The sequence below is a fragment of the Pteropus medius genome, unplaced genomic scaffold (assembly GCF_902729225.1).
Source record: "Pteropus medius unplaced genomic scaffold, Ma_sr-lr_union100, whole genome shotgun sequence".
In the NCBI taxonomy this organism is placed as follows: Eukaryota; Metazoa; Chordata; class Mammalia; order Chiroptera; family Pteropodidae; genus Pteropus; species Pteropus medius.
The window spans coordinates 4062927-4086406 of record NW_024344370.1 but is presented as its reverse complement, the minus strand read 5'-3'; the positions used below and the strand labels follow the sequence as shown (position 1 = coordinate 4086406).

Here is a 23480-nt window from a genome sequence, read left to right as displayed (position 1 = left end):
GGAGATTTCCAGATGGTACATTGCCACCAATGGGAAGTACATGGAGCAGGGCTGGGGGTATACCTTGGACTTGAGGTTAGATGAAGGAAGAAGCTGGACAAAGAATGAGGCTGGAGGCCAGGGGCAAGGCACTTGCTCTTTGTATACCTCCAATTTCTGGCACGGAACTCTGAGAAGTCTACATTCTAACCTGAACTTCCAGGTTGTTATGAAGGTATGTTTGTCAACATTGGAGGATAGAAAATGTTTTAACAGTTTTTTTAGCTTCATCTATAACTTTTAAGTATTTAAAATATGGAAAGCGAGCCTCATTTATACCCTCTCCTGGTGCCCAACAAATGTGAGGAGCAAATCTGATGGCACGTTGTCCCAGTTCTCTCGGGACTCCTTTTTCAACTCCATCTCTGACGAATTTGCCAGTGTTAATCTGGTAATAAAGTTAAGGAGAGTAATATTAGTTTTAGTCGATCTGAGATCAGGTCCTTAACCCATTACTACTCTATCCTGACAGAATTTCTGTCATGATTCTTGTATCATAGTACTAAATAATATTTAATCCCGGTTTACTATATGCCAATTACCATTCTAGCACTTTGCATATATTAACTCATTTGATCCTTCCAGCAACCTGTGATATAATGTTATTACTATCCTCATTTTATAATCAAGGAAATACAAACACAGAAAGATTAGGAAACTTGTCTAAGGTCACCCAGCTAATAAGTGGCAGAGTTAGGATTGAACTAGATCGTTTGATCTTAAGATCCTGCTCTTAACCTTTCTGCTATAGCTCCCTCAAATAATATTTATTGAGCACTCTCAATATACCAGACCCAGGGCTATTGCTAATACTATGAGGTCAGTACTAGTATTTCCCCCACTTTACAAGTGGGGAAACTGTACTTTGGGAAGATTAAGAAATCTATCCAAAGGTGTACCCCTAATAAGCCATGTTGGTAGATTTCAACAGGGTAATCTGATTCCAAGCACATGCTCTTAACTAAACAGCTCTATTTGCTTGATGACCTTTCCTTGAAGGAGAACACACGGATGGCGAGGAAAGCCTGACCATGTCATTGGGTCAGATTATGACAGTTACCACACAGGAAATTCATCTATGGTCAATGAAGAAATAGGCCGTTTTGAGTAATATAGCAATTTGAGGAAGTTAAATGGATTAAGATTACAGGTTGTGTTTCACATTGGGAAATATACTTGCATTTTTAGTTCCTGTGGCTTGATATGAAATCTCAGAGTGAATCATTACCATCACATTCTGACTTCAAGCATATCTTCGGTCCCAGTAAGATGAATGTATTCCTCAGGAATTTATAAGCTGTTTGAAACAGGTAAGCTCTGAAGAGAGCTTGAATCTGTTTCAATCTAATCCAACATGATCTGAGGTGTCTGATAATATAATAAATTCCCTATAAGAAAGAAGTTTGATTTTGCATGGAAGTTTGTCATCTAGGAGGCTTTTCCTATGATTTCACAGTTCTCCTGCTTTAGGACATTGTTCAAATCCTCATCAGTATGATTGAAAATGGATCAGAAAACTTCATTCTCTGCCTCAACTCTGATCACCACAGTAGTCTGGCACCACAACAATGTTATTGTTGCTTTCGAGAACCCAGTGAATATTCACAGAGACATCTTGGCTCAGGGTGGATTTGAATGTTTTTCAATTCCTTTGTCTAGTGCAGGGTTTTGTTTGCTGATTTTCCCTGCCTTTGAAAATCCCGTTTGATTATGGGGAAGAAACTAACTAGAGTAGGTTAAAATATAAACTCATAGTTAATGCGAAAACAGCTTTAAAAACAGACTCACAGATATACAGAAAACAAACTAGTGATTGCCAGATGGGAGCGGGGGTTGGGAGACTGGGTTAAAAGGTGAAGGGATTAAAAAGTACAAATCTGTAGTTACAAAATAGTCTTGGGGACGTAAAGTACAGCATAGGGAATATAGTAAATAATGTTGTAATAACTATGTGTAGTGCCAGGTGAGTACTAAACTAATTGGGGAATCACTTCAAAAATTATATAAATGTCTAACCACTATCCTGTAAACCTGAAACTAACATAAAATGATATTAACTCTAATTGAAAAATGAAGATGAAAATGGAGAGCTTTAGCTCAAGAGAAGATGGCTGCACAAGTGGTGTGATTTCCCAGAAAAGATCCTGCATCTCAAAAAAAAAAAAACAACCAAACGAACAAACAAAAACATATATACAACCTCTGTCCTTACCCCCAGAATAATGTCACACTTTAATTTCTTTATCTAAACAAAGCCCTATCTATGCTTTTGTTTATAACTAGAATGTTCTCTCTATCAGAAAAGACAAGTATCTGACTCAATTATATTTAAATTGCAAGTCCAGAATACTATAGATTAGGCTGGGACAGTGAATCTCAAGTTTTACTACATATCAGAATCACCTAAAGGGCTTTTTAAAACAGATTCCTCACCTGCACCCTGAGAGTTTCTGATTAAGTAGGTCTGGTGTTAGGTCTGAGAATTTGCATTTCTAAGTTTTCAAGTGATGCTGATGCTGCTGATGCTGCTGGCATGTGAACCATACTTTGAGAATCACTGAATTGATGGTTCTCAAGCTTTCTTCTCCACACTCATCTACAGGTAGGACACTGGGGATAGGACACTCTTCTGTCAGTAATACGGTATCACCAGGATAGTGATCCTGACAGCGCAATAAAAGCACAAGGAGCTTTAAAAATATATCAGTCATGAATGTACCTTAGACCAAAGGACTCAGAATGCCTGGAGGAGGGCCCCAACCCTGGGTATTTTTTTTTTAATTTCCCAGGTAATTTTAGTGTGTAGCCATGGTTGAGAACCTTTGCCACCATGAGATCCTCTGGGGTGGGGAGATAGGGGAGGCAGATTCATATTTTAACACCCTTTCCCCAGGAATTTTTAATACCTCCCCACGGAGTAATACTTCTGCCCATTTTGTAACCAGGTTGAAAATCACCAGGTAATAATGCCTCAAAACTTCCAAAAAGCTAAGGCCTCACCTGACTTTCCCAAAAGCTAAATGGTCAGGGTCACATGTCTAGAATTCTTTTGTGGTTATAATTTTCCTTTTTTTTTTCCTATGATTGTGATGCAAGACAGGGCAAATTTCCTTGAGTAGAGGGGAGACCCAGCCCTGCACTGAGAGGAGAAGAGGGTCCTTTGACAGAGAGTGTCAAAAGAATTCAACACACACACCAAAGTTAGAATCAAAAGAAGTTTATTTAGGAAAAAGTGCAAAGAGACACCCATGACAGAGGTCCCCTCCCTCAGAGTTGACACAGAGAGTGAGAAAGTGAGGGAGGAGAGTGGAGGGAGGGAGGAGGGAGGAGAGAGAGAGAGAGAGAGAGAAGGGCAGGAGAGAGAGAGAGAGAGAGAGATTGGAGAGAGAGACCAAAAAGGCACTGAGAAGGACTCCAAGTGTTCAGGAAATTCCATTTATATGTCATTCTTTAGTTCCCATTTCCTTTGATATGGACATATCAAAGGGGAAAGGGGAAGAATATGTATAGTGAAAAGGTAAGACTATGTAGAGTGAAAAGCCTGCTGTCAGTTCTCAGTCTTTAATCCATAGGTTCCCCTTGGTTTTAGCCATAGGGAATGATTCTTGGTTCCTGTTTTCCCCTTCACAAATTGGAGAATGAGTCGTTAGTAATCCAGCAGAAATCCTCCTTTGTTCTGAAGGTGTCCACCTGGCCTGGCTGCAGGGCTGATCAGCATATTGCAGTCTCAGTTTGTGGCTTTATTAACATTTTAATTATCTTGCCTCCTCCTTACATTAATTAAATAAGAAAAGGATAATAGCAAGTTGAGGACAAGCAATATGATAAAAGAGCTGGAATAAACGGGTTTGGTTCCTTCTTTTAGCCTTTGCTCCTGCTCCCTCTTTTACCCCTACATCCTACTTCTGCAATTGCTGAAACCTAAATCAGAGGGGAGGACTGAACTTCACTGAGGGCTGAGACAGATGACCTATAGCACTCTGAGAACTTTTCATACCTGAGCGCTTTTGTCACCAAGGATGTGGATGCCAGAAACAGGAGAGGTCTGGGTGGTCATTACAGAGAATGTCCCCTGGATCCTAGAGAGACTGGAGACAAAGCTGTATGACCTCTTATACTAATTGTTAAGGGTGGAAAATTTTCAAGTGAGCCAACTAGCTAAGTCAGCTATAGGGAAGAAATATCTTTAGATACCAGAAGTTGTCCTACTTGCTTGTGTGTGGTTTAGGAAGTGTATTGTATAAGATATAAAGATGGCCAGTGTCTGCTTCTGTAATCCATTTACTTGTTAATTTAGGGTGTTGTTCCGGGCAAAGATATGCTAACAGCCAACTTCCACTTCTGTAATCTGTTTGCTTGTTCAGGAGACCACCAGGATATGGCTTTAAGCTTTATCAGCTCCCTCCTCTGAAAGCTCGGGGCTGATCTCCTCTAGCCCTGTGTGGTAGAGAGTCAGTCGCCGGCCGGCTAATAAAGGCTCATAATTAATCTCAATTGGCTCCGTGGGTCTCAGAATCGTTCGGACCATAACATAATCTGCTCAAGATCAGATGTTAGACAATGACCCCAAAACCTAAGGTTTCCATTCCAATATTAACATTACCCAAGTGACTAAGGGTAAGGCACCTATCTTCCTAGAATCTCATGTTTCCTTACATACACAATGAGCAAATCACGCTAACCTATCTAGAGTGGTATTGTGAGACCAAATAACATTTTCTTATGTAATCAAAAGGCAAAAAAAAAGCTCATACCACAGCTGTATTCTTAGGTTACAAAATACTGCCATTTTTAGCTTACTAATATTTCTAGGCATCTAATTCTACCTTTATGAATACCCAGAAATTCTAGAGTTCATAATTCTGTTACCATACCTTTAATATATGCACATATAATTCAGCCTTCTGCATAACAAGTAGTCCATAAATGTTTGTTGACTAAATGATGAATAATTAATCAATTGATTAAATGAAGGTATTTTCAAAATCAGATATACCACTGATGTATAGAATCACAAGCTGTTATTCTAAATGAATAACTCAGTGACTATTTCCTTAGCTAAATTAATTACCATAGTCAATTATAACCCTGCATTAGAGATATTAAATATGTGAAATATGTAATAAATTTCTAAATTAATTAATTTATTCATGGCTTGATTTGATGTAACAGAAGCAGAAAAACTGACAATCACATTAGTGAGATCCAAGGTTTTTTGCTATGCTGTGACCAGAAGAATGTCGTCCAAAAACACATACCCTGCTCTACTTTTTTTTGTTTCCTTAGCATTTAGCACCTTATATGTTATGTAAGCCAATTGGCTCTTGGAGTTCATATCTGTATGGTAAAATATCAGGTTTTTTTCTTTAAACATCTACATTTTTCCATATGGTCTCATACTTGGTAATCCAAAAGCCTAGTTAATTACAGGGCCCAGGATGAAGCTCATCTGAAAAATATGCAGATTTTAGGTGACCTCAAGTTTAATGTGCATATAATGTGTTTTCTGAAAAAACCCAAACCAACATTATGTTATGTATGACCCAAGACAACATACAGAATCTAGCTTATAGAAATAATGTCTTAATGTATTTTGCATTGATCAGAATGCACTTATACAGTATTATGTTCAATTCTAGACAACATTGTTTTGATGAGACACACACAAGCTGGAAGGATCTCAAAATGTGCAATCACTCTGGACAGCGATCTGAAAATTGTATCAGATAAAGAACATGGAACTCATTGTGAATTTTCATTTTAAAGGATATAAGTATTAGGATGGGCATGATAGTTAAGAGTTCTGGTATCCCAAAGGCAGTCTACCTAGTCAATTGAAGCTACTATAACAAAATAGACTGAGTGGCTTAAATAGCAGAAATTCATTTCTCACAGTTCTGGAAGCTAAAAGTCCAAGATCAAGGCGCCAGCCTATTCAGTTTCTGGTGAGAGCTCTCTTCCTGGGTTGCATATGGATATCTTCACATGGCCTTTCCTCTGTGCATGCAGTGGAGAGAAAGACTTTTTTCTCTTCCTCTTCTTATAAGGCCACAAATCTATCAGATTAGGACTCCAACCTTATAATTTCATTTAATCTTTATTACCTCCTAAAATCTCTGTCTCCAAACATAGTCACACTAGGGGTTAGGTCTTGAACATATGAATTTTGGGAGGATGCACTTTAGTCGATAGCATAGTCTATAGTCCTCTAAAATAAACATACTGGAAGACAGGTTGTAATTCACTGTAAAAGTGAGCTAAAGTTGTTCAACAGTGAAACCAATTGCCCACTTTTTGAGGCTGTCCTTCCTATCACTGGAAGTAGTAATTCAGCTTAAAAAGGAACTATTTCTCCGTGGTATTGGGGAAGGGATTCCTACAACGAATGGAAGTTTAGAACAGAAGACTGCTAGGATCTCTCTAATTCAAAAAGTCTACCATATTTAAACTTTTAAAATGTTGCTCATCTACGAGATTCACCCCAAATTGTCCTTCTCTTATAGGATTGAAACCATATGTGGTTATTTTGGCATAAGAAGAAAAGTCTAATAAAAGGCTTAAAACAACAAAAATTAAACAATTTGGATTAAGTAAAATTTCACAATTCTTGGTTTAGCAAAGAGATGTCTGTGATTCTCATAGGAACTTTGCTTAGGTTTATGATTTTGTGTGGGGTTGGGAGGAAGTGGTTTAAGTAAACTCTTAAACTGCCTCTCAAACACTACTTGTTATCGGTTTTTAAAGAAATTTAAAGAGGTTAAATCTGATTCCATGAGTAAGACTGAAGGTGTCTCATATGTAAGATCATTTCAAACCTAGTCTTTGGTAACTTTAGGTAGAAAGAGCCAAGAAAAAGAAACTAGATTAAGAAAGAAAAACAAGAATATTCTTTTACTACTTTTCTTCCAGAAATTACATGGCCTCCTACAATGACTGCCAGATGTAGTAAATTTTCAATAAAAACTTTTAGTTCTGGGTGAACCAGAAATACTTGGCAACTAATACTATTAACTAATTCCTAACTCTGTTTAATTGTGAGCTTCATTATGGTCAGTTTTTAAAATATGATAGTTCAGCTTAATATAAAATATGTTTCGTGTTTTCATAAAAATATAAGTCAATAAACATAAGGCATGAAATAAGATAGTTGCAATTGATGCTTTACTATTTAGTAAAATGAGTTATTAAAGAATGTTAAACAAAAAAGTTATCAAAAACTATATTTATGATGAGTAGTGAATAGTTTCCATATAAATTAAGAACAATGTTCCTAATACATACACATCAGTCAGGAGTCAACAGTGTAAAATATCATTGTTACTGATGGCTCTTTTCCTCTCTCTCTTTTAGATCCTTGAATATAAGACAAAGAAGAGATCTCCCAATTAGAACATACATTTTATTGTCGAATCCTAGTTCACTAGCCTGTGTACACTTGTAGAGAAGGATTGTTGACTTGAACTCAAAGTAAGATTTAATTTATATGTGAAAATGACCAAGGCACTTTGAGAGTGAAGAGGAATTGTGCCAGGAAAACCAGGACATTCGGTAGCCATACCCATAGGAAACATGGTGGTTGATGCCCCAACCTCCATTCCATCTCAAGTAATTATTCTAAGATAGTGGTCCTCAAAGTATGGTCACCCACCAGAAGTACAAGCATCATGTGGCAACTGTAGACTGCTATACAGCCCTAGACCTACTGAATCAAAACTCTGAGGTAGGATAGGGTAGCAATATGTGTTTTACATGCCCTTCAGTTTGCTCCAATGCAGGCTAAAGATTGAGAGCTACTGGTATAAGCCAATCACAATATTCCATTTCCTTCATCAGTGATGGGTTTAGGAACAGGCAGGCATAAAGCCAGTTTGAACCAATGAAATACAAAGAGAGGCTAGTTTGGGATTTCTGGGAAAGATACATCACTTGCTCTTGTAGGATGGGAACAAAGGAACATATTGCCCGACTGTTGAAAATGACCTTGTGAACTGTAGAGCAGAGACGTAAAAAAAAACAAACAAAAAAAACAAACAAAAAAAACCCCTGGAACTGTTTGGCTATTGGATCAGGCAATCCAGAAGCCCACCCAACCTCCAGATTATATGAAAGAATTAATTTGTGAAAATCATTTCTGTTTGAAATGATGTTCATTCCCACTTATCTTGAAACTACCTTTGCACTATACTTTCTCCCACAATGCCATCCTCTCTCACATTTCTCCCTTCAATCCGCACTACTTTTCACATGGTCAAATTCTACCCCTCCTTCAAAGTCCAATTCACTCTTTTCTTCATAAAGTTCACCCTGACTATTCCACCGCAAATTGTCTCCTTCTCTTTAGAATTCAATTTCACTTACTTCTGAGCCACTGATCTGTTTTCATTATATACTGACTTCCACTGCTTTCTTGCATGCCTTATCATGTGTAAGTACCTGCCACCTGGTATTGAGTGTGGCAGAATGCTCAGAAAATATTTGCTATAGATGGTGATTCCACTGGTCTATGGAGATGAGGTATTTGGTTAGCAACTGCCCCCTAACCCCAGGTCACAGACATTCCTTGGGTAGGACCACCATACCAAACCCTGACTTAATTATGACTCTAATCCTACTGTGGCCTAAAACTAGACTTGACAACTTTATGATATCTAGTAGCCAGAATCTCCAGGAGAAAGAGATACAAGTTACCAGATAAATGCTTGGCCACCTGCACAGAACAGGACATTTCTGTACTGAGGGGTGTGGAATGGTCTGTGTGGTGATAGGAAATGGACTTGTCAGACCATCATTAGCACCCAACCTCCTTCTCTACATTTGCTCTCTTCAGAAACTGGATACCACCAATGTAGTTGTATTTGGTGTCAGGAAGCTGACAGTGTACATGAGCCAGAGGTTACTCTGGCTTCTAAGAAGACAGAATAGCTTAGTGTTTGAGGATGTGGGTTTTAACATCAGATCACTGGGATTTGACTCTTCATGGAGACTGCCGTCTATTTATAATCTTGGGCAAGTTATTTGACTTCTCTAATTCTGTTTCCCCATCTGTAAAATGGGGTGAAAGTCATACTTGCTTCAATTTCTGACATTAGAAATAAATAAGATCTTGTATGTAAAACACTTCACATCATTCCCGGCACTTAGTAAGCACTCAATAAATAGTAGTTATTAGTGATCCAATCTCTCTGTCACTCAGCGCTGGCTTCTCTCCTCCCTGCGGTTGTGAGAGGTGAAGCGCCTTATGCTTCCCTGTTCATAGGCAGAGCAGTGAATGAATAGTAAAGAGAGTAAACTGGAGTCTCAAATGCAGTTAGAGAGAGTAGGCTTTGCCCTGGCTTTCTGCCTGGCCAGCAGCTGTGGTGTAGCATCTGAATGTAAAAACTGACAGTATCCTTCTTAGCACAACACTCCTCACACCACCTCCCCAATGCAACATCCTATCACAGTTACACTCAGCTAAAAAGTTCTGTGGTTGATATTAACAACTTATATTTGCCAATGCTTTATAATTTAGAAAGCCCTTTCTCATCTGTTCTCTCATTTGGCCCTCATACCATCCTTGTGCAGTAGCCAAGGTCAGCCTTTGTTTATCCCATTTTATCCATTAGGAAAGTGAAATTCAGAGTGATTATGTGACTTGCCAAAGGCTGTATAGTCAGGAAGTTACAGAGCCAGGACTCAGCGATGTTCTGACTCCAACTTAGTCATCTGTCCACCCACTTCATGGCTGATGTGCCCTGCACATAGAATGAGGTTTTACAAAGAAAATCATAATGTGTATGTTTTACATGTAAGATTATTTCATTATCTTACAAATGTAAGATAATGAAAAACTTCTCAGCTCCTTCTCTAGAATCCTTTGCTTAATGTTTAAGTATGTATATGGTTCTCAAGAAAAAGATGGGACAGTTCTGTCTTTCAGTTAGTTATCCAAAAGGTGTTTTTTGGCATGCCTTAGCCCTAAACAATAAACAAATCCTGTTTAACTTGAGTGTTCGCCCAAATCTCGAACTTCTTATGTTTGTTCAAATCAAAGTTTCCATATGTGACTTGTTGAATGAACTCAAAAAGGGTCTGGAGGCTTTTCCTTGAAATAAATGATAAAGGTTTATCCAAAGATCTTGGAGTTTACAAACTGGGAGCATAGCTAGACAAAAACACAGAAGAGTTCCAAAGAAGAAGGAAAAGTTAAAAGTTCTTATTATAAAAGTACATTCTTAAGAATTATCAGTACTGAATTCTTAGCCCTAGGATTGTGTTTTCAGTAGGCACTGCCATCTTCCCTTGAGGAGACAGACACATTTGCCTAAGCCATTATTTAATACAATTAGTACTGTATCTTTATCCAAATCCTAGGCAAGGGGCCATACAAGCCCACAAGATGTTTATAAAATAATTCATGTTGGTACTTTCTCACTTATCTCGTTTTAGTATAAGTATCAGACTTGGAGCCAAAGAATCTACTTTGTAACTGAAAAGTATTCTTTCAAATGAGCAAAGCTCTTGCTTCTTTACTAGTTGTATCAGAGTTAACAAAAGCAAAGTATGTTCAGACTCCTTGGGATGGTATTCTGGAACTAGACTGGGTCATTCCAAAGCTGCAGTCCCAATGCCTGATTTTCTTATCCTATGTATGTGTCTCAGAAGAGGTCACACTTGACTGTTGGTTGCACTTCTACATTGGTCTTTCCTTCTCCAAAGGCAAGCTTCCTGTGAAAGAAGGGAATGCAAGGTCACCAGTCCAAGGTCATTTGACAGGGTTTCCCAGAGGTCCCGGGAAATGAGAAGTTAGACTCCTTCCACTTAGGTTTGCATCTGTGTTTAATCTTTATACAGAGTAGCTTATTTCATTTTGAACTCTTTGCTCTCCTATAGTTATTCATTAAAATGAAATAAAATAAGCAAATACTAATAACACTAAGAAATTTCTCTAAATTCTCAATTTTAAAATGATAGCCATAAAAACTCTGATGTTAGAAGTCAGAATAGTGGTCACCAGAGGCCTTCCAATAGAGGGAAGCTTGAGGGGCCTTTTGGGGTTCTGGTCATGTTCTGTTTCTAGTTTTGGATGCAAATTACATGGCTGTATTCAGTTTGTGAAATTTTTCCAAGTTGTACTCTTATGGTCTGCTCATTTTTCTGAATATATATTATTCTTTGGTAAAATTTTTGAAATGGAGTCATAATATTGCTTAGTTTTGTTGCTATGAAATGAATTTTTCCTGTTTTCTAGCTTGGAAATTTAGTTACAACTTGATTTAAGTTCATATTTCATCTCAAACTTATTTTCCTAAGTGGATTACAGTGTGACTTAAACTGCTTTGAGATGCGTATTGAATTAATATACTTTTTAAATTCTCTTTGGTGACTTAGATGCTATTAGGTTACAAAGATTTTAACACATACAGAAAAGCTATCCATAACTCACCATTGAGTTAATAATTTAAAAAAATTTTCTAAGGTATTTTATGCTAATAACAAAAAATATGAAACCAGGGGACTGAACTCGGTAGAAGTAGGACCAAGAACATAGGAGGAAACCTTCTATAGGAATAAGGGCTGTTCTTCCTCTTAGGCAGTAGGGGGGCTGGGAGTAGGTAAATAGTTGACTGCTTACATGGAGAAAAGTGAAGGATGCTCATAAATGATGGTCTTGGTTTTTAAAATATGGCTGAAGGTCAAGGAATTGAAGATAGTAGTGTGAGTACAGTTAAAATGGTTAAGAGTTTTCACAGCTTAGGAAGATAAGAGAAATTAGGAAATAACTGACAAACTATGAGAACAAAGACTGGAGGTCACTGAGGACAAACTGCAGACTCAGTGGGAGTAAGATAGAAAGGTAGGTGGCTGTGGGTAGAGAGAAACTTACAAGCCAAAATTTTGCAGGTGGCATAAACTCATATGATGACTGGATTCAAGGTGTGGCTACATCTGTGAGTTTCTGATATAGAGCGAAAACAAAGATCATTGGAAAAGAGAAGGTTGAGAAATCATGAGATCAGGGTGCTAACTGAGTCATTATCATGGATGCTCAAATCATTAGGTTGTTGCAGGACATGGGGATAGTTCCAAGGCTGACACAGAGTTTCGGAAACACAATTACGTACAGGCAAGGAAGTAAATGGTATCCAAGTCAGAGCCAGATTTAAGCAAATAGCAAGGCAGGCAGAGTTTGTCTTCAACATTTATCACCCTTGGTCTGTAGCATTTCTTCCTAGCTTTGTTCACTTACTCTCAAATAACCTGCGTCCTCATGTAGCCTTCTCAATGTACAGTTCCCCACTCTCTGCTTTTGACTATCTAAAATCCAAAATGGTCCAAAGGGATAAATGGAAAGTTCTCTATTTATATGCCACTTCCTCCCACTTTTCTTGGCATTTTGACAGGGCTTTCTAATGACAAATCCTTACCCTAAAAGTGATCACTTCATGGCCAATATCATACAGAGGTGTCTGCAAAGTTATTTAATTCTAGCTGAGGGGAGAAGAGCTCTTGCTGTTCTGAAAAATCTTTCTCCGATATTGATTCATTCTTTTAGTCTAGAATTCAACCATCCCCACAAAATGTGTTTCTTGGAAGTTAGGGCTGGGCTAAGCCAATACAAAGATATCCACGAAATAACTAACTCAGTCCTTTTTCTGACCAGTGTACAAGGCAGGCTAGTGTACTGTGAATTACTGATCCCCTCTGTCTACTCCCTGAGACAGAGAATATAATTTTTAATATATGCTATGATGTAAAAAGGTTTGGGAAGCATTGATATAGTAGACATTCAATAATAATAACAGCTGACATTTATTGAGCACCTACTATGTGCCAACCATTTCCTACATTTTAACTCATTTAGCCCTTGCAGCAATCCTATTAGGTTGGTGCCATTATTCTCATTTTGCAGATTAAAAACAAAAACAAAAACAAAAACAAACTGAGACCTCAAGGTCACAGTCATGGGAAGTTGTAATACTTGGATGTAAATGCTGGCAATTTGGAACCAGAAGGTACACTTAACCACTGTAAATTTCCCCTAAATCAATGTTTGCTAGATCTAAATAAAATTTTTAATTAAAAAATTTTATGGAAGTTTGTTTTAAAACAACCACCCCGTAAATGGCAGAACTAGAATACAATCCAGTCACCCTCCCTCGGTTAGATATAGGATGACAGTAGAAAGAGCTGAACACAGAGGAGCTTTGTCTCTCCTGCAGCGCCATCTCCAAGCTTGCGTGGGACTCCTTTAGCACTAGACACACAGCAAACTCACTTTTCTGTGTCTTTTAAAAATCATATGATAGCAACTAAGAGGTCATAACGTGTTGTACTCTATTTGAATCCTTAATATAATGAAGAATTTTCTAATTGTGCTACCATATGGGTATAATTTGTTCAAGTCCATTAAATCACTATTGTCCTCCTATAGCTTGCCATTCTTCCATAAGGCTCTGGCCTTGGGTGTGTGCCACACACACACACACCTGCCACCACACCACACACCACACCCCACGGCTTATCTTCAGGCTTTCTCATTTTTGCTTGTTTTGCTTTGGGGCGGGGTGGGGGGACATCAAAATGAGCCTGAAGGTCCATTTACCAGGTTTGGGGGTGGAGTGTGTGTGTCTGTGTGTAATGGAATCGGTTTTTACTCAGTATTTTTTATCACAGATTGGGAGGTACAAACCGCAAAGAAAACTAGTTTCTTGGCGTGTCACCAGCTCTGGGGTTTACTAATCAATCACGCTCAAACTCATTTCCTAGCTTAAAATATATATATCGCGGCCAGGTTCATTTACATAAGACTTGGACCGAAGCCGCCGCGGACATAATCTGCGGTAATCTCGTGTGGAGTCGCGGTCACCGAGTCCTTCACTTTCCCTTAGGAGTTCCCACGCCTCTCCCGTCCCCAAGGGAGGCCGGCGGTTCCTCGCGGCTCTGATTTCCCCCGGGAAAGACACGAGAGGAGGCCAAAGGAGCCACAGCGAGATGGAAGGGCGGCAGGCGCGGGTAGCACCCGGGCTTCAGTTCACGACCCCGTTTTTCCACAGAAAAATGGAACATTCCGCTTCTTCCGCCCGCAGAAGGGAGGTGGGGGAACCCTTCGCTCTTGTCTAGTAGAGGCGACGCGAGCGCAGGCACCGGAATCCGGGACGTCGGGAGCCGCGTTACGGGAATCGCAGCCGCCTGCGTCCCGCCCCCTCGCCGTCGGGCCGCTGGGCCAATGCCTGGGCGCGCTGGTTCTCTTGGGGGCCAATCAGGGTACAGGTCCCAAGTTCGGGGGCGGGGCGCTGCGGGGCGGAGTCGAGGGGGCGCCTTGCCCCGCAGCGGGAGGAGGGCCGCGTGCCGCGTCTGCGGGAAAGAGTCGGGAGCGAGCTGGAGCCGGGCTGAGGAGGCCAGAGGCCGGGGGAGCCAAGCGGGGGACGCCCCCGCGCAGCTGAGCGGTCGGTCGCGGTTGACCAGCCGACCGGCCCGATAGGACCTGGCGCCGAGGGAGACGTGAGCTGTGGAGACGCGGAGGAGCGAGGCGCCGCGGCCTGAGGTGAGGAGGGACCGTGGCCGAGAAAAAGGCCGCGTTGCGGGAGGGTGAGGCTTGGTCAGGGCGGGCGTGCCGTGGGACCTGGCACTCGTGGAGGCCGCCCCTCTCCGTGAGAGGGGCGTCCTGACTTGTAAGCCCCAGCCTGGAAATCCCCACATTCCTTCTCCCTAGTCCCACACCTCCGAATTTGATTTCCTCAACTTTGTCACCTAGCTTTCTCAACGCTAACCACAAGCCCTACCTTCAACACACCACACACACACACGCACACGCACTCTCCTTCCCTCAATCTTCCTTTTGAAGCCCCCGCCCCCAAATTTACTTCTGGATTATACCCCAGTTTGGTTACCGAATCCCCACTTTTTTCTTCCCAATCCCCTTTCCATTTCCCCTTAAATGACACTAACTGGGCACTTAACGCTTCATTTTCTACCCAGAGGTTAATTTCTCTTCCCCCAAAACCATCTTTTCATCCTTAAATTTAACGTTTCAATACTGCTGAAAGTTCACCATACTTATAGAAACATTCTTAATGTCTCTTCTTTTTTTGCTGTCTTATATGCATCGGTCCTAATGAATCCCACATGCCGCTGTATCCTAAAGACACCACTAAAGGCACCAAAGTCCAAGTTTTTTAAATTTAACCCCCTCCTCTAATATTAAAGGTTTTTCCAAGCAACAAGGTTCTGTTTTGCAGAGATGAACAGCATTTTATTCATAAACCTAATCTGAAAACATATCACAGATTAAAAATTAGACTTGCTATTTTTGTTTTTTTTTTTTTTCCTTCAGAAGGAAACTCATTTCGGTTTAATGCTTTAAGGTAATTATTAAAATGCTAGGATGAATATTCTAAAAGATTGGCGTATTTGGTTTAGTCAGTGCTGTAAACGCTTTAAACTGATTGCCGACTTCGAGTTGGAACTACTCTTAATTTGAAATTACTGACTCAGATCATCATCTGGGCTGTTCGCCATTATTTCGATTTCTTAAATTCATGTTTATTCCTATGTGGAAGGGTTTTGGAACTATAAGATGGAATACTACGTTTATAGAACCAACTTGGATATTTAAATTGTGCTTTCCAGGTGTTTCTTTTGGAGGATAATTTTGAACACTTGTTTTTAATCACAAGTGGAAGAAAACAATTACAGGATAGAGAAAGTGTAAGAAAAGTAGGTTAAAGTTTGTAATGGAATTTTTCCTTCAAGTCTGCATTGATAAAAACATACTTGTTTAATTTTCTCATAGGTAATTTAGAATATTATAAATACTGCTGCTAGCTACTTTAATGCATTTTCTTATGCAATGAAAAGTGTGTTCGGTCTTCTCATTTTTATTTATAAATTGCAGTGTTTTCAATTTATTTAAAAATTTTCTCAAGGGCATTTGCTGTTCAGTTTAATATGAAGGTGAATGCCAGTTATTATATACCTGTGAAGTAAGGTTAAGATACCTACCTAATCTAGAGAAGAAAACTGAGGCTCATTGTCCCTGTGAAACCTAGATCCGTGAAACCCAAACCCTATACTCAGATATTTTGTCATGCTGACACATTTCTCATAGAGGATGCACTACTACAGTTTGGTTTAGGAGCTGGTGGTCTCTTCATAACTCCTCTACAGGGAGAATTTTTTCCCCTAGAAAAGCTGTTTCAGAGTCTCTCATTTAAATGGGAGTCAGAATTCGGTGACTCTAATTAATACATTTGCAGCTTGGCTCCTAGAAAAGCATGGAATGTTTTCACAACCTTCTCCATTTCTTTGATTGCAAAGGCAGTTTGATCAGAATTGAAGTTTTTACTGACCTTTATTTCACAAAACAAATAATAAGCACTTACTGCTGGTTATAGAAATTCACAAAGATGCATGAGATGTCATCAGAACCTTCAAAGAGTTTACGGAAAATTGGGTTGACAAATGTGAAAATTACAAAAATAAAAGACAGTTTTAATTAAATGCAGAGTGATGCAGAAGATACTATAGATATTTAAATTAGGGAGTGATCATTTAAGCTTTGAAATAATCAAAAGATTTACCAGAGATCTGCCTTGAAAACCTGGGTAAGATTTGGATGAAGGGAGCCATTCCAAATAGAAGTATATGGGAGTAGGGCTAGAAATAACCACAGTATATTAATTATAATAGCCGATACGTATGTAATGCTTGTTTTGTGCCAGTCACTGTACTGAGTATTTATGCCAGTATTTGTGCCAGTCACTATACTGAGTATTAAATGAATGTATTAATTCATTTAATCCTCATAACCTTATGGGGTAGATGTTGTTATCCTCCTTTTACAAAGAGGGAAACCAAGGCACAGATAGGTTAACTTGCCAGTGCCACATAGCTAATGGTAGATCCAAAATTCATACCTAGGTAGCCTGGCTTCAGACTCAGTTCTTAACCATGATACATAATATACTGCCTCTTTATTTAGTATTCTTGAGTGACAGTGACTAGAATAATATCGCCATACTAGAAGGTCTTAAAAAACCCACTCTTAATTGTCCATAATGAACCTCGAAATATGTTAGTCTGAGGATATCAAGACACATAAACAAGTAATTACAGTACAGCTTTATGAATCCTATTAGCGAACTATGTACATTGGGAGCAAAGATGTTTGTAATAGTGGGAGGAAATTCCACAGAGAAGATGATGTTTCATATGAGTTATAAACAGTGCAAAGCCGAGTCCAGGAAAAGATTCTAGAAGCAGGGAATAGCAGTTTGTAGAAGCACAAATTCTGAAATACCAAAGTGTGTTAGAGAAAGTGTAGTAGTTTGCTGTGGCTTGAGCTTGGACTCAGTAAGGGTGGCTAGTAGAGAATGAGCAAAGGTAATACCAAATCATGAATGGCATGGCGAGGTCAAGTAAAATGAGGAGCTTAAATATTCGCTTTGCATTTGGGAAACACAAAAATAATTTCCACATGATTGTAGTAGAAACCAGATTGCTTGCTACTTTGTCTAGAAGTATAGTAGTGGGGCAGCTTGAGGGAAAAGCCTGAGTAGAGGTTTGTTTGTTTGTTTGTTTTTAGAATAAACTTTAAATTTTGGAGTAGAGAAATTGGACAGGCACACTGAAGCCAGTTTTTTAGGTTCTTAAATAGCTAAAATGTTTGGCATTATTATTCACCCTTTAAAAAGCTTTTGAGGAAAAGAGTGACAAGTTTAAAGTAGTGTTTTAGAGATTCACCCACCAATAATTATTTGGAGGGAGAAAAGACTAGAAGTAGGAAGGCAGTTTTAAAATTGAGGTGATCAGTGCCTGAATTAGATTGGTCATAATAGAGAGTGAAAAAGAAGAGACAAAAGGGAAAGATATGATTATGAAAGAGACTGTGTAACATTTGTAACTGAGAAAAGCTAGACTGTAATGGATATGTAAAAGACAACATAGACCCTATTGATTTAGGCAATTCAAGAAGAATGGATGTGTTTAGATGGAGGGAAAAAGTACTGTGATTTTTAAAAGTGCATTTTTATGTATATATATGCATGTCCTTGAGCATGTGTATACATGTGTATTTTTAGACCTGTTAAATTTTTGTCAGAGGCAGAATATTCAAGACAATGATATCACTGGAATTACAAGAAAGGTCCCTGCCAGAATTCTTGAAATTATTTTGTTTGAAGGTAATAGCTGAAGTCTTATGTCTTCACAGATGTTGGTATTTTAAAATAATAGTAGATGCCAAATACTTTTGGGTTTGTTTATAGCCAGGAAATAAAACCTAGCAGAGAATTCAGTAAAGGAGACAGTAAAGTAGATAGATAAAGGAAAGAATCCAGTCACATAGAAACTAGGAGAGCTCAGAAATTCAAGAAGCAGAAATGGTCAACAATGGGAAGTGCTTCAGAAACAACAATGGGAAATGATATTATCACAATAGCTACAATTTCTGTGACAGTATCACAGGTGTTTCTGTATGTCTAGTATATCTTACTGAGATTAAATGAGAATTAAGTTAGCTAATTGATCGTGAATAAGAGCTACATCTGTTGAAATGTGGTTACAGTATAGATTATTGCTATTAGGTAGATCGGTTTAATCATTACTTCTAAATAGTTTATTTCATGTTGGTCTTCTGCACAATTTGCTTTTGTTTGCATGTCTGTTGTATGTATTCCCCACCTCCTAACCCAAAGTAAACTCATCCAAGCTGTGTTTCAGTTAGCACAGCTCTGGTTTGTACACTAACATGCTATGCTCTGGGATTTTGCCATTAGTAATCTTTACTTGATAGAGTCAAAGATGATGTGTAGCTCATGTGTATGCTGTTTTCTCTGTCTAGAAAACCTTTACTCCTGTTTCATGACTGGGCTTTCTTAGACCTTGTCGAAATTAAGTATTCTCTTTGTTCCAGTAACACTGTGCATATTCTTCCTCTCTAAACTTTGAACTTAAGGGCAAGAACTATAGTATTTGTAATGTTTATTTCTTAAGCTATGATGAGAACATGGATAGCCATCACATTACTCTTTAAACCTTTTATATGCCTAAAACAGTCAACGATAATTTGTAAAAGGCCTTCTTTTAGTTCTTAGGTCATAAACTTACTCTGTATTTTCTTCTAATACTCTTACAATTTTGCTTTTGCATTTAGATCCTTAGGAGTGTACCTATCTGTGATCAAATAGGGCTCTTTATTTTTTTGCTCATGAAGTCAGTTGTAGCAATACTATTTATTGAATAATACTTTATTTTCCCAGTGATATCAGATCCATTTTTAACAATCACATAATAAATTCTTAAATATACTTGGATCTGTGTTGGGGAGGAAGAAACTTTTCGCTACCTGCCAGGTTCTTTGAGCTGGCCTAACAGTCAAATCTGTATGAGACAAATTAACAAGAGAAAAGAACTGAATTTAATTACATATGTACACATTAGAACCCATATATACGAGTCAAAAATCCCACATAAATGGCAGATTAAAGACAGAAAGGGAAAATGAGATATATATAACATTCTGAGCTAGGATCATCTTGGGGCTTCAGAGAGGAGAAAGATCATTGCAGGACTATAAGAAGTGCAGATGGTCATCAATTAGAAGTTTGTCTTGCCCTATAGATAGGTCATAAAAATTATTTTTGGTGATAACTCTTATTATGGGCAAGGCCCCAAACTTACATGTTTTAAGGGAGAGGTAAAAGTTTATCATGACACCATACGGTATTGATTGCATTCAGCTCAAAATAATTCACATTTCACAGTGGCACATTTTTGGGGAGGCCTGTTCTGAACCCCTACATCTGTTTCTGGACTTTTTGTTTTATACTGTTTTGTTTGATGTCAATGCCATATTTGAATTACTATAACTTTATAGTATGTCCTAATAGTACAGCAGGTATTCTATTTTTTTAAATTGGTTTTTGGCTATTCTGTTATTTTATATAAAATTTTAAGTTGGTTTGTGAAGTTCTATAATAAACCACTTTTCAATTTGGATTAAAGTTGTATTGCATTAATACATTAACTCGTGAAGAACTGATGTCTCTGCTATATATAGGTAGGTAGGTAGGTAGATAGATATTCATTCCATGACATTTAGGTCTTACAAATGAACCTTTTAGTAAGGTTTTATAGTTTTCTTCATAAACTTCTTGCATAGTTTTGATTAGATTTTTTCTAGATATATTATAGTTTTTGATGCTACTGTGAATAGGATTTTTCCTCTTACATTTTACTGGTTACCACTGATGTATGGGAGAGCTGTTTTTTTTGATGATCTTTTGTTCAACTATTATGTTAAACTCTCAGTTATCCTAATAGTTTGGCATTTAATTATCATTCTTTTTCTTGATCAATGATCATATCATCTACAATTTTTTGTTTTTTCATTATATCTTATATTTTTAGTTAAGCACCTAGAAGTGTATCGAATAAGTGATGATTCCTAGCATCTCTTTTGAATCCTGACTTCAATAGGAATGTTTCTAACTTTTATCTTTAAGTACGATGTTTAGTATAGGTTTGTGATAAAGTGCTGTGGCAGCAACAGCTGCACTGATAACAGCTATTACCATTTATTGAGTATGTACTATGAGCCAGATAGATTCTAAATACTTGGTGTTGACTTATTTAATCTTCACAAAAGTCCTAGGTAGTATGTAGGTAGGTGTTGGTGTTATCCTCAGTTTTACACATTAAGAGATTGAAAGTTAGAGATATTGAAAACTTACATAAGATCTTTTACAGAAAATAGAGAAGCTGGGATTTGAACACAGGCAGTCTGATTTCAGAGTCCTCTTCTTTGTTTAGACTTCATCAAGATAAGGATGGTCTCTTTCAGTCTTAGTTTTCAGACATTTTGTTGTTATTTTTAGATTTTAAGTGAACAATTGTTGAATATTGCCAGATGCTGTTCAAGCACCTATTGGAATGATTGTGTGTGTACTGTTCTTCTTTATTAATAAATGTAGTAGGTAATGTTACTATCTTTTCTCATGTCGAACCATACTTGTATTTTCAGGCTAAATTCTTGTTAGTATTCATGGGTTAGTTTTGTTTTGTTTTCAAATACATTGCTAGAATAAATTTGCAAATACTTTAGGCTTTTTCACACCAGTATTTATAATAGCTTGATGATAGTTTTATGGTGTAAAACTTCTTTGATTTGGTGTCCAACTGACTCTGCAATTTGTACTTCTGGCCAAAATGATGTAACAGGGATAAGATTAACCATCCTACCCAAAACAACCATAAAACAAAAAAATACATGAAACCGTGATAACTAAGATACTGTACAGTACACTAGATGGTGAAAGGCAGTGATCTTGAGAGATGGGAAACAAACGAGGTGAACCTAATGACTGCACTAGCCTACTACCTTTAGAGAGTTTCCAGACCGTAGCACAGATAGGGGAATCCAGGCTAAGCCCATTGGATGCTCTGAGTTGAAGAGATGGTCAGGGACACCAAAGTGTCTAGAATTCACAGAACAATTACAGGTATCCCCTGCTTTTCGAAAGTCTGCTTTATGCCACTTTGCTCTTATGGAAGACCTGCATTAGTATCTGTTTTCGCTAGCTGAAGGAAATCCAAGGAGGATTTTTGCTTTTCGAAAAAAGGCAAAAGCGAAAATAGTGTTCAGGGTTTGTTTTGCGATGAGCCATCAGAGAGGCAGCACACACCCTAGGCAGCAAGAATGGCACTGCCATGCTCCTTCTGGAACTGTACTCAGATCAAGCACCACAGCTTTGAACTGTGTCTCTGTGAATATCTCTTCTTTATCTCTATTTTGTGTACCCGTTAGCAAGATGTGTCCTCTGGTAATTGCTTTTTTTACTTTATGCCATTTGGGCTTACAAAAGATTTCATAGGAATGCTTTACTTTCGAATAGTCGGGGAAACCTGTCCTGGAGAACTCTTGAAAGTTTCAGAGGTCTCCTTAACTATGCAGTTGACCAGTGCATGCATGTGAAGAAACTACTGAAGGCCTGGGAAAGAACTTCCTGAAGGGATTAGAGGTATCAGTTCTTTTGGTGCTTCCACAGGGTCAGGAATGGTACCTGTCCTCATCAGGCACATTGGGAATCATCTCGATTCATGAGACATTGGGCAGAGTACACAGAAGAGTCTTAGTAAGAGGGAATGATTTGCCCTAGAATAAGCACTGTTTCAGTCCCACCCAGTGTATCTTAAAAGCAAGATCCGAAAGGATCAAACTGTTTGCAAATAACTTTAACTGTGTCTTAGAACAAAGTTCAAGAGTATAGGAATACAAAAATATCCGACACCCAACAAATTAAAATCCAATGTTTCACATCCAATCAAAAATGACCAGGCATGCAAAGAGAATGACATTACAATGTATAATGAGAAAAATCAATCAAAACTAACCCAGAGCTAACACAGATGTTAGAATTCCCAGACAAAGACATTAAAACAGTTGTTGTAGCTTTGTTCTGTGTAGTCAAAAAGTTAAATAGAGTTATAGGAGATATGAAAAAGACCCACACTGAACTTCTAAGAGATGAGAAATATGTGAGATGACAAATACACTAGCTAGGATTAATGGCAGATTAAACATTGCAGAGGAAAAGATTAGTAAACTTAAAGATATAGCAGTAGAAATTATCATGAATAAAACAGACGGGAAAAAAACGAACCGAGTATCAGTGATCTCTGGGACTATTTGAAGCATCTTGATATACATGTTTTTAGAAATAAGGAGAGGCAGAGACAGAAATGTATTTAAAGAAATAATGGCCAGAATTTTTTCAGATTTGATAAACACTATAAACCAATAGATCCAGGTAGCTCAACAAACTCAAAGCCTAAGAAACATGAAAATTATACCAAGGTGCATCACAGAAATAGGATGCATACTAGATTTAGTCTGTGGACCATAGTTTGCCAGCCTCTGTTCTAAAATACTATTTAATTTACTTATGTTGCTTTATTGTCTGTTATGTGTTGAATTGTGTCCCCTCAAAAGAAATGTTGAGGTCATAACCACCCAGTACCTCAGAATGTTACCCTAAATGGAAATAGGGCTTTTGCAAATGTAATTGAGATGTTTAGTTCCTTGCTATATTCCTAGCATCTGAAATCATACCCAGCATTTAACATATTTGTTGAATTAATAAATCCAACAACTAGTGAGCAGATACATAATATATTGGTGAATAATATACTGTAATTTAACCAGTCCCAGCTTTTTGCATGGACATAAGCTTTCATTTCTCTTAGGAAAATACTTAGGAGTGGAATAGCTAAGTATATGGTATGTTTAGCTGTATTCTTCTATGGTGATGTATCTTTTCAAATATTTTGCTCACTTTTTAAAAATTAATTTATTTTAATTAGGTTCAGGTATACCTCACTTTTTAATTGAGTTTGTTTTCTCGTGTTTTGAAAGTTTAAAAAATACATTTTGGATATAAAGTCTTTATTAGAAAGTTAAA

The 23480-nt window shown here is 38.0% G+C and overlaps 1 protein-coding gene across 2 annotated transcripts in view; it reads left to right on the top strand.

The window, feature by feature from the left end:
* The first annotated feature begins 14425 nt into the window (after window positions 1-14425).
* Window positions 14426-23480, top strand: part of IL6ST (interleukin 6 cytokine family signal transducer) — a 43376-nt gene continuing 34321 nt past the window's right edge. For both annotated transcript variants that reach the window (XM_039869959.1, XM_039869960.1), the window contains exon 1: window positions 14426-14566. The gene's annotated coding sequence lies outside the window, so the exon portion shown is untranslated. The remainder of the gene's footprint in view (window positions 14567-23480) is intronic.